General features: G+C 32.7%; 1 protein-coding gene across 1 annotated transcript in view; it reads right to left on the bottom strand.

Moving 5' to 3' along the window:
- The window catches only part of Ccdc171 (coiled-coil domain containing 171), a 370,550-nt gene that overhangs the window by 95,577 nt on the left and 261,015 nt on the right, over positions 1-13,958 (bottom strand).

Here is a 13,958-nt window from a genome sequence, read left to right on the forward strand (position 1 = left end):
TGGGTCCCCTTGAGCCCACTGAGTGGACTTGCATTGATCGCTGGACCTGAAATCCATGAATAAATTTAGGACTAATTGATTTTTCGTTGCAAATAAATCTCTAATTCAGAGTGCTGGGGGAGAATGTTAAGAAGAAAAAGCATCCTCCTGCTTGAAATGAAGAAGGGGAAGAAGAGTCACTGGAGCTCTTCTGATCAAGAGGTTTTGAATTATTTTTTCACAGTTCCACCCTGAAAATAAAAAGGAAAGAAAAAAAACCACGTTCAAAAAATCAAAAACAAACAGCATTTTCCTAATTATTGTCATTCTTAATAATATGTTTAATTGATATTAACTAATACATTAAACCAACAGTTATGAGGTTTCTTTGAAAAAAAACTTCACTGGTATGTACTCAGGAATAAAAACAAATATACTCAACACAAAAGGATACTTAAAAATATACAAATAAGAGGTTTGTTTACCCATTTTACTCTTCTAAAATTGTAGGATTTTATTAAATCTGAGTTTTAACAATTAAATACATGTAAATAAACTTGGTTACACAACTCCCATGAAAGGTAAATGAGATAAAATCAGTAGTATTTGTACTATATTTTAAGTATTCAGAAAGGTAACAATACAAGCACATCACAGATATAGGAGAAACACCAATTCTCCAGCCAGAATGAAATCAGAGGCAGTTGGTATCACACTGCCACCTACTGGACAAATGAGAAAATGTTCATTAGACATAGAGAAATGCTCAGAAACAGATATTTTGGATTTTAATTTCCAAATTTAGGGAAAGCCTTAAGATTTCCACTGTCTAGCTTGCAATTAGGATAGTTAAACCTTAATTTTTAATCATACAGTTTAATGATACTATTTTTTATACATAGCATGTTTTCTAGCTTCAAATGCTTGAATCAGTTTTTAAATATTTAGCACTTTGCTATCATATTTGATAAATATTATACAATTAGCTTATAGATAAAGGAGAAAACAGTTTTTATGAGATAGCAAAGATCAAGAATGGGGGTAACTAAAAAAATAACATTAATTGCCCAAATAAATTTTGGGATATTTATATCTCATTTTATCTGAGCAACTTCAAATGTAACTTGGCAATAATGTAAGCGGTTTTTTAATTTCCATTTTTCTATTATACTTGAGCAGCTTATAAAACTGCTTGAATTATTTTTTACTACATGAATTAATTACATAATATAAACATCTCACAAAACTATCATACTCCATAGCATGTCCCTAAACCAGCAAACACAAACGTTGAGATTTTTAATTGTTCATGCTATCTATGGGTATAAGAATCTTTATATTTCCCAAGTTGATCTCAATACTTCCTGTCAATACATGAATGTGAAAGCGTATACTGCAAAATATATTACAATGAAATTATTATAATTTATAGAGTGAGTACTATGTGCACACTAGAGTTCCAATTCAGAGTATATATTTATCTGTAACATTTTCCAGAGTTTTCAACCAGGATACAAATGCTATAAAACTCGCTTAGCATAACAAAGTTAATCATATTTTACAAATATATGTGGCTTTAGATTTCACATTTTATATGTATGGATACTTTCTTGCTTTTTTGTCACCAATGTGCACTCAGATAAAAGAAAACATTAATGTGGATTAAGGTACTGAGAATTTATCAACATCAAACCACTAGTGTTTTGCCTTCTACCCTTCTGAACCATAGTCAATAGATCTAAATATTTTACTGCACCCTGGCCAATTCATTGTTTGATGTTTAAAAACTCACCCAGAATCAAAGAAAATTTATTAAATTTGAGCCCCCAAATGAGATACTATTAGCTTTGAAAGTCAAGTTTAACTGCGATATTGATGATTCTCTTTTTTCTGTGACAAAATTCACTAGGGAAATCCTGGATGTCAAAGTACAAAAGCAGATTGCTAATACGGGCAAAGGAGGGGGGAACACCATAAGCAATGTAGGTATAACCCACTACACAGTTCATGCACTGGAGGTCTTTTAACCTGATTAAAATCAGGCACCATACTTCACCCAAGAAGCTTGACATACAGTGAACAGTAAGCCACATTTTATATTCTCTAAATAAACTTTGAGCAATATTAGCAGGGACACTGGGCACTTAAAATTATGATTTTTGTCATTTTAATGTTTTTATTCTGACATTACTTAATTTATATTAGATTTTTAAAACCTTTAAATACAGCTGTTTTTTTTTAATATACCTAGTGATGGACATTGCAATTAAGCTATTTGAATAATATGCATGCATTTAAGGTTTCTCTGGTTGTTTTGAGGTGGGGTTTCACCAAAGTTACTAAGGCCAACCTTCAACTCCTAGTCTCATGATCCCCCTGCAGCCACCTCTTGAGTAACTAGGACAAGGAGTAGCTGGGACTGTAGGTATGTGCCACCATGGCTGGCTTAAGGTGCATGTGTTAATGCTTTCATTTAGTTACAAATTATCTGTTGAATGTTGGCAGTGCCATCAAGAGACAGTGATCTAGGATAAATAACAGATGAAGGAAGTATCACAAATATTTCTATAAAAACTATAAGAGTTTTTCTCCACTTTAAATGAAACGAATCTTGAGAGAAGGCTTCTAAAATGTCCTCCAAATATTTCTAGAAAATGTTTTTTTAAAAGTCTTGAAAAAGGATTATCTAGGACTTCTTTTATTTTGATGAAAAAAGAGAATGAAAGCATCATATTGAAAGAATACAAATAACTGACAATAGGACAAGCAAAAATATAACAGGGCAGGCAAGAAAGATGGCAAGGAAGAGAAAAAGGTAGGGTGAAAAGGAGACACTGTTCAGAAAGAATGCAGAAGGCAAGTCTGAATTTCAGGGTGTGAACAAGAACAACCAGGGAACAAATCAACACAGAACAGGAAGAAAGGACTCTTATCTTGCTGCATTAAGTTTGTTTACGAAAAGATAGAACCACAAGGCTTCTAACCTGAGCAACTAAAATATTTTCTGAAAAAAGAGAATGTGGAATTTCTTTAGGAAATACTGCCCATTAGATTAAAAAAAAATTATTCTTTTCAAGAATGAGAATCTAAAGCAAATTCCTTATTGCTAGAATTTTTTGGAATAATATTAGAAGAGTAAAATTATATTTCCTAAAAGGAAATGTAAGTTCATCTTTTAAAGCTTGTATTTCATATGAATTAGAATTAAACAACTAAAAGTCATCTATCCATGAATTAAATCATAATCTGAAAAGCCAGCCTTTAATTCTGCTTACAATACATCATTATTCATCTTAAAAATAAGATTCTATATCCTTTCACTCATATTCATTTATAGATGTCAGTAATAAAAACATTTTCTACTTCAAAATGTCACATATAAAATCTCAACTTATCAATTTTATATATTCTTAAAACATCCTATAAAACTGCATAATTTCTTAATATTTGTAAAAAGAATAATAGCTACATTACTTCTCTGACTTTTTTATTTTTAGAAAGAGCAGTTTAGTTTCATCCTTTCTTGTTACTTTCTTTTAAAGGACAGATTTTTCTAATAGGTCATAAGAAACGAGAGATGTAAAGAGAAAAATAAATGAAATTTGCTCAAAACTCACAACACTGTCATGAAAAATAAGTATTTCAAAAGAGGTATATCTTTTAAAATATACTGTTTTATAATAATTCAGTTCTACAAGACCCATAAGATACATGTTTATGAATCTATTCCTATTCCTCTGATTAACCTTTACTAACAAGTCATCAATCTGTTTTCTAATTTTCTGTACTTGTACCTTACTACAAAAAAGAGATTTTTGCTATAAATAACAACTATGAAATTAGTTATTTCTGGAAAAATTACTCAGTTCTTAAAATGTGATCCTCCATCTTTTATCATGAACAGTTATAAATCCCCCTGAACTCAATGTTCTGATTTTTTAAAAAAATCACACAACAGATGGCAAGAACGATGAAGTAAAGATTGTAACATAAAAACTGAAATAGACCTAAGAACACATGTAAAAATATGTATACTTTGCCTGAGTCCTGAATGCCTTAGAAAAGCAACTGATAACAGGACTTTACATCATATTTTTAATTTGCCTAAAATTTTATTTACTTCAATCTAGTATGACCTCAGGGACTTGAAAATAAACTGTTTACCAGAGATAGTCCAATACAAAGGGACTTCTACAAGATTTCCTACAATCATCCTGTGTACACCATTTACTTTGCCTCCATTTGCCTTCCTTCCTTTGTCCTACCCCCATTTTGGGGCATTCTTTTACTTCCATTGATCCTTATTGCTTTCCCTTCTCCTTTTTATTTTATTTTCATCCTACTAGAGCAGACTGGGGGCTACTTTTCAACCTGCACAATAGAGAGCAGTGGGCAGCAGGCATTACAACCCAGGTACAAAATCAGCCCCCAACTATTATTGTACATAAAATTTCACTGGAGCACAACTACACCCATTTGTTTACCTATCACACGTGAAGGCTTTCCTGCTGCAATGGCAGAGTTGAGCAGTTGAGATAAACACCATATGGGTCACAAACCTAAAATATTTATTGTCTGGACCACTATAGAAAAAGTTGTTCATCTACTACCCTAAAGGTATAGAAGCAAACACTATTTGTCATCACCCAAAAAGCATTTTTAAGTTATTATTATCTCTTACTAGAGACTCTACAAATAATTTCTAAGTCAGTCAATCTTGTGTCACCAACACAGGGTGCCATCTCAAAGACACTTTCTGGATCCTTTTATCCAAGTGTTTTATGACATGAGTGTACCATCTCTGACATATTTTCAAATTTTACATGGTCTAGTATGCAACTTGACTGAGATTAACTTTTCTGGCACAGCTACTGACCACCTATTCTAATAACTAATTAACAGATAATCTGATTAAACAATCATAACAGGCACACTAGAGAGGCTTATAAAAATACAAAGAGAAGGGAGCCAGTCAGAGTTAACCACTTTGTAATAATATTGTAAGAAAGACATTATGCATAGAGAGGCTCTTAAGAATGTAATCAGGCAAAAACATCATTCCAAGCTCATGGAGTCTTCAGTGAAGAAGAACAAGAAAATAATTTTTAAAAAATATTCAGACAGTTCCAAGATTCTGATATGTACCCAGTGATAGAAGGAGGGATCAAAGTATGGCAATGCAATGAAAATGACATCAGGAATTGTACAGTTATATTTAGATGGATATTTCCCTTCTTTTACCTTTTTCTTAAGTATTTAATATATAAAATGAACAGATAACTGTACTATTTCTGTTTGTAATACTACCACTAGTACTCCTCACAGTATTTCATACTTATCAAAGTACACTCCACATAACCCCACTTGATTCTGTTATCCATCTTGTGAATAGCTATTGCCATCCTAATATGAGAATACTGAGTCCAGTGCTTTTAGAATCAAATAATAACATCTCTTAATGTCTACACATGGACAGTTTATAGCTTAAGAAATTACTTAAGATTTTGGTCCTTATTCCACTTCCCTACCTACAAACCATTATTTTCCCACTCTATCTCTGGTGTTTCTCTCTCTCTCTCTCTCTCTCTCTCTCTCTCTCTCTCTCACACACACACACACACACACACACACACAAATTATGCTGAGAAACTAGTTACCTGTGTAGCAGTCATCCATATACAACAGTCACAATTTCACATGGAAGATCCCCAAACCATGATTTCCCAGGATGCATGCAACAGTTCCTGCTGTGCTCCACACCCATTAGAAGGAGACCTTGGTACTCTCTCGGCAGAGGTGGGTACTGTAGTAAGCAGAAAAACTCAAAATTGGAAAATCAGGAGTGAGAAACTAGTCCTTTTTTGCTGGCAGATTATTGAACTTAACCAACTCTGGAGCAGGGCCAGCTCCAGAATGCCAGTTGCTATCATCAGAAAAGAAGGCAAAATCTGCCACCACAACCACCCCACACATTACAGTTACATCCCAATTATGGAACTAAAAAAACAGATCTCTTGGATCAAATTATGAAGCTGGCCACATACCAATTAAAGATCTGAAACACTGACCACTCAAATCAAATTATCAAGCTGGAAAATAAGGTGATTTAATCATGACCATCTTATAAAGACACTAGACAGACATGATAAATCTATGGTGTAGCTACATACCAAGAACGCCCCTCACAAACAGATTATCATGACCTTGGACTACTTTAACAAACACAAAAACCCATACCTAAGTATAGAGAAATTTATTTATAAATTGTTACAGTCTTCCATATAGAGATATTTCCTTTCCTACAGCAAATTATTCCAAAAAAAAAAGACAGATGCACAGCGAAATTAGTTATTTAGATCTGTTAAAGCTAAAAGCTGTTAAGCATATGTACATGACACTCTGCAGTCTCTTATCTTTAGTTGTCAAGGTTTTTAAATCCCTCTTGAGCTGGAGTACCATTTCTTTCTTGTCTAGGTCAGAACGACACTGAACAAAATGAATGATGGCACACGAGAAGGCGATATGGACTGAGTTGCCATCATCAAGCCAGCTGTGTTAACACCTGTGTGTCCTGCATAGCTGATCTTCAGGAAACAGGATCAAAAAAATGAGAATGGAAAGAAGTTCAAAGATCACAAGTAACATTTAGAGAATCATTGATGAGCCACTAATTATTAGATTTTTAGAAGCAGAAGATCATATTTCAACTTCTAAAATACTGTCAGTTTCATAAATTAAAAATTATTCTGTGGTCTTTTTACTCCTTATAAATGCACTGAAAGCTAAAAGTCAAAGATAATTATGTATTATTATATATTCTGTTCAACCATTTTTAAAATAAAATTATAAAATCATATTTAAATATTTGTCTATATGGTATCTTCATCTGTCATATCCTGTTTGACTCTATTCCATTCCACAATCCACTTTAAAATAGAAGTAACCATTTTTCTATTTCATAGAAGTCAAACTAGCTGGTACCTATAAATTCATTGTTACCATATTTCTCTTTCCTATAGATACTCTTACAATTGAATTTAGGCTTTTTCCTCTAGCTTTTGACTAGGCAAAGTAAATACAGATGCTATTTTAGCCATCAAAGTATGTAACAATAGCAGCAGGACTTCCATTGGAATCTGAAAATGGCTTTAGTTATGTTTAGAGACCATATGATGGTAAAGTTTGACTCATTCAACAAATATCCATTAAGTACCTACTGGGTACCAGACATGGTAATAGATTCTGAGGATATAAAAATTAAGGAGACAGAATTCCATCCCTCAAATACTTCAAATTGGAGCAGCATAATTAATCTCTCAAAGTACATTTCCAAGCCTTCCATTTATCAATAATATTTTGTTCCTCATGTCAATTGCTATACCACCTTCTTTCCTTGCTAGAGTACTGTTAATCAATCTCAGATACTTATCTTTAGCCCTGACTTTTACCCTGAGGTTCAAACTTACATAGCCTGATGATTACTCCACATTACCTTAAACGCAGCAGTTTTAAAGCAAAACTCATCATTGCCTCCCTTCTACACCCTACATTAAAAAAAAAAAAAAAAGCCCGCTTTTTGTATTACTAGCATTAATGGCAGGGTGCCATAATAGGAATCATCTTTCCCTCTTTCTCATCCCCCTTTTCTCATCCCTGTCATTTTACTAAGTTTCACATCCTTTCTTCAAACATCACCTGCCATGACTGTCCTAGTTCAAACCTTCATCAGCCCTCACTAGTCTTCACATTAGAGAACTCCCCCTAAAAGAGTTCTCTATTCACAGACTCACAGTTCTTAAACCCATCTTCATTACTTCTTGTATCCAGTCTACAGAATATGCTCTCCAGAGCTCAAAATTCAATAAGGAAATTTAACCACATCACTCCCTAGCTTAAACCCTGGTTTACTCCCTACTGCCTCTGCAATAGCATTCAAGGTTTTTAGCATGTCAAACAAGTTCTTCCATGACCTAGATAGATAATTTTAAGTTAGTACAGTTCCTAACATATTACATACACTAAAAATATTGTAGAATTAAGCCATTATATTGTATTTTATTATGGGTAAAGGTTTTAAGTAACTTTACCAAAGAAGCAAATTCAAAAGGATATCAGCAAAAACTCCCAGGACTTCCAAATTATTGTTCCAGTGTCATTTCAGCTTGATAAACTTAAAGCATTAATGTATGTCAGGTCTTATGAAGTTTTTCAGGTTTCCAGATGTGATTTCCTGTTTTATCTTTTAGATTATTGTCTTAAGTCAGCTTTTTGGTAATATGACAAAATATCAGGAAAATTGACTTAAAAGGAGGAAAGATGTATTTTGGCTCATGGCTTCAGAGGTTTCAGTCCCTGGTCACTTGGACCCATTGTTTTGGGACTGTGATGGCACACTATATTACAGCAGAGGAAGCCATGAGTTTACCACATGGTGCCTGGAATGCAGAGAGAGCCAGGAAGGGGCTAGTGTCTCAATTTCCCCTTCAAGGGCACATTCCCAATGACTTGACTTCCTTCCACTAGATCCCACTCCCAAAGGTTCCTCACCTTCCAGTAGCACTCCAGGCTAGCAACCAATCCTTTAGCATACGGGCTCTGAGGGGACATTTAAGATGCAAACCATAGCAATGATTTACAGAAGTAGCAACTGACACTTCTCACTGGTACCTTTAAAGTTCATAGTATACTATGATCATGCATAGGGAAGTATATGATATAGTTAGTCCTTCCAAATTTGTAGAACTCAAGCAATTTCTAAAAACATCAAGAATCTAGACATTCTGCTAATTTAATGATGTATATAATCTCTACAAAAATAGTTTCAGATTCCTCTTCACATCCCAATTTTACCAATATTCTCTTACTTTCATTCTTAGGTGAACTGAGATACCTATTAAGGACTTTTTCATACCCAATAAATACTTATTTAATTTTATCATACCTAACTCTAAATAATCCTGACATTATTCTACCAATGTGGACATCATAGTATCCTTAAAATTATTATAATACAATCACTCTACTTTCCTTTTCCCCCTATAAAACAGAAATACTTGAGCATATTTGGAGATGCTCTTAATTTTTAAAAAACAAAGAAATAAGCAATACCTGTATTATCAGTAATACTGGAAGCCTGCTGGTAAAGTTATTAGGAAAATAAAAAATATATATTCTTTTAAGGATTGATGTTGAAAAAATAGAATAAGGAATTCTAAAGGTAAGTCCCTCCAAAAAGCAGGAAAGTGATAAAATTTATCAGAATCATTTTTTTTTTTCAGAATCTGGAAACTCATTCAAAGTTTACAGTACCCAGATGAAAGCTCAATCAGGAAAAACCTGAATCTTGGTATTTAAAGAAACTTCTATATATTATTTGACCACTAACCTAACAGAACAGACACTCAAGAGGCCCCACATGAAAGAATATATGGACTTTATAAAATTGGTTTTAAAATGCCACTAAACAAAGAAACAACTAGAATAGCAACAACAACCCTGGGAATGGGGAAGAATCTAATTTCTGAGGTTGCTAGATTATAATATTCAAAATATCTACTTTTCAACAAAAAGTTAAGTATGCTAAAAAGAGAGTGTGGTTCATAGACAAGAAAAACAGAAACGGGAACTGCTCCTGAGGAATCTTAGATATTAAACTCATTATACAACAACTTTAAACAAATCATTTTAAATATATCTAAAAAGTTAAAGAAAACCATCTATGAAGAACTAAAGGAAACCATGAAAACAATGACTTTCAAAATAGAAAATAAAGAAAGTATACAAAGGAACCAAACAGAAATTTTAGAGTTCATATATTTAAAATTCTGAAAAAAAAAAAAAAAAAAAAAAAAAAGGAAAAACCCTTCAACCAAGAATTCAATATCTGACAAAAGTATCCTTCCCAAATAAAAGAGAGGACAGGTGTAGTGGTATAGGCCAATGATTCCAGCTACTAGAGATCCTGAGGCAGGAGAACTGCAAGTAAATTCAAGACAGTCTCGGCAACTTAGGGAGACAGTCTCAAAATAAAAATATTTATTATTAACATTATTATTATTATTATTATTATTTTAATGTTTCAACTTTTCTGGGTATTATTTAAGGGACTCTTTTTTGGCTTGCCTATCCTGAAGTACTACTAGGGGGGCCCAGTATACGGCAGAACTCTGGGGACTTTAAGAACAAAAAAGCAGTTTGACTAACATGAAGGTTAGAAACTCTAACCAGAGTTTCTTGATGAAAGGTTTTCTGTATAAAGACGATCCTCAAACACCATTACCCTATGTAAATGTATGATTACCCAAATGGTATGCCTCTACTTCATGTACAGAGAAACAAGTTATACCCCATTTGTTTTCAATAAAAATAAATTTTAAAAAAAGACAATCCTTAAATACTAGGAGAGGTGGTGTTTTGTTGTTCTGTTTTATTTTTTTCTAATGCATAGATACCAGCACAGAGTCAAGGAAAATGGTGAAACAAAGAAATACAATCCAAAAGAGAAACAAGATGAAACTCCAAATCCCAGCCCTAATAAGATGGAGATACATTAATTACCTGAAATAACTGAAAATACTGTCATAGAAGGAACAAATAAACTCAGGAGAAAAATAGGTGAACAAAGTGAGAGTTTCAACAATGAAACAAAAATTAAAAATAAATCAAACAAAAATTCTAAATCAGAAGAATGACTGAACTAAAATTTTAATAGAAGAGTTCGACAGGAGACTAGAACCAGAAGAAGAAAGAATCAATGAACTCAAAGATGGATCATCTGAAATTATCCAGTTAGAGGAAAGAAAAAAGGTTGAAAGGAATGAAGATAACTTAAGGGACTTAGAGGACATCACAAAGTAGACCAACAAACACATTATAAGAGTCAAAGAAGGAGAAGAGAGAGAAAAAGGACCAGAAAATTTATTCAAAGAAATAATGGTTTAATAACTTCCCAAATCTGAAGAAGGAAATAGGTGTTAAGATTCAGGAATTCCAAAGAGGCTTAATAAAATAAAACAGATAAATCCACACTGAAATTCATTATAACAAATTGTCGAAGGTCAAAAGACAAAGAATTTTGAAAGCTGCAAGAGAAAACAAGTCATCATGATCAGAAAGTAGCAGTAGATTTTCCAGCCAAAACTTTGCAGGTCAGAAGGAAGTAGAATGATGTATTTAAAAAGCTAAAAGAAAAAATTCCAGCCAAGAATATTGTACTTGATAAAACTGTCCTTTAAAAATTGAAAAGACACAAAGACTTCTCTGATAAACAAAAGTTGAAGTAATTCATCACCAGTAGACTTGCCTTACAAGAAGTGCTAAAGGGAGTTGTTCCAGCTAAAACAAAGGATGTATAATAGCAACACAAAGCATGAGAGAGTTTAAGACTCATAAGCAAAAACAAATACATTATACTGTATTTCACTCTAAGATTAGGAGATAAATCTTTAATTCTAGAGTAAAAAAATCATAAAAATAATTACGACAAAGAAAAATGTTAATTATACAATATAAATAGGAGTAAATTGGGAAAGTAATAATATAAAAGTTATAGAGTTTTATATGCAATTAAAATTAAATTATTAGCTTAAAACAGATTGCTATTATCTTATGAAAGTCCTGTGATAACCACAAACAAAATACCTACAAGTTACATGAAAGAAAAAGATTAAAAAAAAAAAACAATGAAACACAATGGAAGAGAACAAGGGAGAAAGAAAACAATGAATTAAAAGACAGACAAAACAACTAACAAAGTAGCAATAGCAAATTTTTCTTTACCAATAATTACTGTAAATGCAAGTGGATTAAACATCCAATCAAAAGAACATAGAATGAATGAATGGATTAAAAACAAGTTCTAACATATATACTGTCAACAAGATACTCACTGTAGGTTTAAGGACACATATAGGCTGAAAGTAAAGGAATGGGAAGAGATATTTTATGTGAATGTTAACCAAAAGAGAGCAGGAGTGGCTACATTTTTATCATACAAAACAGACTTTAAGACAGATCTGGTGGCACATACCTATAATCCCAGAGACTTGGGAGGCTGAGGTAAAAGGATTGCAAATTTGAAGACAGTTTCAACAACTTAGTGAGACCCTGTCTTAAAATAAAAAATAAAAAAAGGGCTAGGGATGTATCTCAGTGGTAAAGTGCCCCTAGATTCAAATCTGAGTACCTCCTCCATCCCTGAAAAAGTAGACTTTAAGTCAAACACTGTCAGAAGAAATAAAATAGGACCCAATAATATATAATAATTTAAGGGCCCAATCATCAGAAAGATATAGCAATTTCATATGCATCTAACATCACAGCACCTACAAAACAAATGTTGACAGAGCTAAAGGGAAAAATAGGTAGCAAAACAATAATACTAGATTTCAATACCTCATTTGCAATAAAGAACAATCAGACAGAAATCCAACAAAAAACAGAAAACACAAACTATACTACAAAAAAATGAACCTAACAGAAACATGCAGAACAGCAGAATACACATTCTACACTACTGCACATGGTAGGATAGGATGTATCACAAATTAGATCACAAATAAGTCTTTAAAATTTAAGAATATTAAAATCATGCCAAGTATCTTTTCCAACTATAATGGAATGAAACCAGAAATAAAGAACAAAAGAAAAACCAAACAATTCACAAATATGTGAAAATTTTTTAAAAAACTATTTTAAGAAAGAAATCAAAAGGAAAGCTATAAAATATTTTCTGGCACATGAAAATGAAGTACAGACTTATGGGACTCAAAGAAGCTAAGAGGAAACTTAAACCAATAAGCACTTATCTTAAAAAAGAAAAAAGGAACAAGGCAAAAATGTCCTTCTGCCATTTTTGTTCAACATAGCCATGGAAGTGCCCATGAGAGTACTGGGCAAAAAATAAATAATTTCCAAATTGGAAATGGATAAAGTAAAATTGTTCCTGTTTGTATATAGAAATCCCTGTAGAAAAAGTAGTCTAGTCTGTATTCTCATATATATAACATTCTAGTCTGACATTAGTTCAAACTAAGTTGTTAAGATTTAAGATGGTAATTATAATCTCCAAAGCAAACACTAAGAAAATAATTGCATTTACAATAGCATCAAAAGGAATAAAACGCTTAGGAATAAATATAACAAAGGCAGTGGTGAAGCACTTATACACTGAAAACTATCAAATAACTATGAAAGATACTAAAGAAGACATTAACAAATGAAAAGATATCCTGTGTTTATACAATGAAGACTTAATATTGTTAAAATGTTCATATTACTCAAAGTAATGTACAGATTCAATGCAAACCCTATCAAAATTCCAATGGTATGGCTGAGGGATGTAGCTCAGTAGAAGAGCATGTGCTTAAAAAAGTACAAGGCCCTTGTTTCAATCCTCAGCACCAAAAAAGAAAATAAAATTCTTTTTAAAATATATTTTTGCAGAAATAAAAAAAGAAGAATCCCAAACTCATATGGAACCAAAAATGGCCCCAAGTAACCAAAATAAGCTAGAGAAAAAAAGAATCAAAACTAGAGGTATCACATTTTCTGATTTCAAAATACACTACAAAGCTACAGTAATTAAAACAGTATAGAACTGGCAGAAAGACAGACCAATTAAACAAAATAGAAAGCTCAGAAATAAATCCACACAGTTGGGCACTGTGGTGAAAGCCTGTAATCCCAGTGGCTCAGAAGGCTAAGGCAGGAGGATTGCAAGTTTGAAGCCAGCCTCAGCAAAAGTGAGGTGCTAAGCAATTCAGTGAGATCCTTTCTCTAAATAAAATACAAAATAGGGCTGGGGATGTGGCTCAGTGGTGGAGTGCCCCTGAGTTCAATCCCTGGTATGCATCCCCACAAAAAAAGAAAAGAAATAAATTCACACATGTATGGTCAACCAATCTTCAACAAAGGTGCCAAAAATACACAATGAGGAAAAGACAGTCTTCTTCAAACAACAGAATTCAGAAAATTTGATA

This window comes from Sciurus carolinensis, chromosome 14 (assembly GCF_902686445.1).
Source record: "Sciurus carolinensis chromosome 14, mSciCar1.2, whole genome shotgun sequence".
Taxonomy (NCBI): domain Eukaryota; kingdom Metazoa; phylum Chordata; class Mammalia; order Rodentia; family Sciuridae; genus Sciurus; species Sciurus carolinensis.